This window comes from Arachis duranensis, chromosome 10, assembly GCF_000817695.3.
Source record: "Arachis duranensis cultivar V14167 chromosome 10, aradu.V14167.gnm2.J7QH, whole genome shotgun sequence".
Taxonomy (NCBI): Eukaryota; Viridiplantae; Streptophyta; class Magnoliopsida; order Fabales; family Fabaceae; genus Arachis; species Arachis duranensis.
In genome coordinates, this window is record NC_029781.3 from 87,170,484 (window position 1) to 87,172,936 (window position 2,453).

Here is a 2,453-nt window from a genome sequence, read left to right on the forward strand (position 1 = left end):
TAAAATTATTATACATTTTAACCGCTTATTGATTCGAGCGTCAAAAAATCTTTTATAGGTATCCCATACTCTGTGTTTTTCTCTAACCGAGGAATAACTCATCCAATCAAGAAAGACCGAAGGTCATTCTAAGCTGGACAAGCTATAGAGGAACATTTGGCACCCATCATAAGGCAAGTATATTTTCTACTTTCAACTTTTGAGTAAAGTATCATTTTTGTCCTCAACATTTGGGATAAATCACAAGCTTGTCTCTAACGTTTTAATCGTCCTATTTATATCTTTGACGTTCTAAAATCGTATCAATGTTATCATTCCATCAATTTTATTAAAAACCTTTAACAAAATATACACTTGGACAAGAATATTTTTTTTTTGCCGTTGGACTCTGCCCAAAAAACCCAACCCAACATCCCCAACTAACCCGACTCGCATCCATCTCTCCTAAGTCCTAATCAATGCTGCTTGCTGCACTGAAACACCACCAAGTCCTCCTCCTTGTTGCTAGAAATGTCCTTCCTCTTTGCAATTAGCTCCGGCAATGCCATCGACTACATCGACAAAACATAGTTTGACCTATGTCGCTTCAATCACGGCCAAAGATCTCCTACGTGAATCTTATGCACAGTAGTCTTAGTTAACGCCGAAGACGAAGGTGTCATGACATGGATCAAAAGAAACCGTTGCAAGAACATTCGACCATTGCCTAAAAATGTCCTAAGAGACGCTTCCGCCACAGAGCTCCCAAACCCAAGCCCAGAAACTGTCGCCGGCCAAATTAAAGAGTCTCCTACCCGCGTGACCTTCTTCCAATCCTCTGAAGAGGAAGCTCAGCGCTAATGCTTTTGCTGAAAACTCAGTTCCCATCGGATCCTCCAAACCCTTTATTTTTTTTAAATAATAAAAAATATTAATAATATCAATAATCCAAACTTTTAGCATGCAAGTGATACATAAAAAGGTGAGCAAAAAAGATTAAAATGGATATGTTTGATCAATTAGTACTAAAAAAGAGTACATAAAAAATTTTATATTAAATTATGATCCAATTGGATTGATTTAAATTTGAAAAATAAAAAATAACCGCTTGCTAATTATTAAGAGAGGTTGATGGGGATAGTGGGAAGAGAATTGAAACGGTTATCTCCCACCTCACTATCTACGTGAGAGATAGCGATTTCAATTCTCTTCCCACTATCTCCATCAACATTTCCTAACAATTGACCGTTATTTTTATTTTTTAAATTTAAATCAATCCAATTGGATTATAATTTAATCTAAAATTTTTTATATACATTTAAATAATAGGGGAAATGGATTGTCCATTTAAAATAAACATGTTAATACGTTTACGTGAAAGCACGTAAGTGTACGTACACACGTTTTCTAACTATCCACTATTAATCCTATTGCTTCTAACCGACAAAATTTTTAAATTTTTTATGTACCCTCTTGAGTATTAATTTTCAAATTTTGTTTGTTGCATAGGAGTACATAAGAGTTTGAAATATAATTTAAATATAATTACATTTTAAATTTTGTTTATGGACAATTTACCTATATAAATTGAATGGACGAATTGTGTACCCAAATGCAACAATACAGATTTCATTACTTTTGTATCCTGAAACAAGTTTATGTAATCCGTGAAACCCTCCCATGTTTTATAAATTGTATATAAACCGTGGAAGCCTCCTACGATTTATGAAATCAAATTATAAGAAAACCGTGGTTCCTGCCACAGATTATGAAGAAGGGAGCTTGAGCATAAACGGTGTCAGCCTCGCACGATTTATGAAGAGATCGCATTAAACAAAAACCTTTGGACCCTACAACGGTTTATGAACAAGAGACAAGCACACATCAACCATGATAAATTTGTGTCAAAGTTTTGTACATGTTATATATATATGAGTCTGTTGCACCTGATCTTTATTGCTGATACAAGAGTTCCTACCGAATGTAGGTTACCCAAATCTTGAGAACATAGCTGCACTGCTACCGTTGAATTAACCTCAATTTCAACATGGGAATGTCCCAAGTTAATGATTAGTTCAAGGCCGAAGAGTATACCCCAAAGCTCAGCTGCAGTCACAGTGCATGCATCCAAATTCGCACTATAGCAAGCTAAGAACTTACTATTGCTGTCTCTAAGGATACCACCACAAGCTGCTCTGCCATCCTTACTAACTGAGCCATCCGAATTCAGCTTGATAAAAGGAGGAGGAGGTGGCTACCACTTAATGAGCTTCTCTGCAAAAGTCCCCACTCTTCTCCTAGATCGTATAGACTCAGAATACGCCCTGTGATAGTCCTGTGTCATATACCAGGCTATTTCATGAATTTTGCTTTCATCTGGGACTCTATCATTGTCAAAGACAAAAGTGTTCCTTCGAAACCACAGGAAGTTTAAGGTACTAGTAAAGAGGAGGGGCCACAGAACCCCTTTGAAA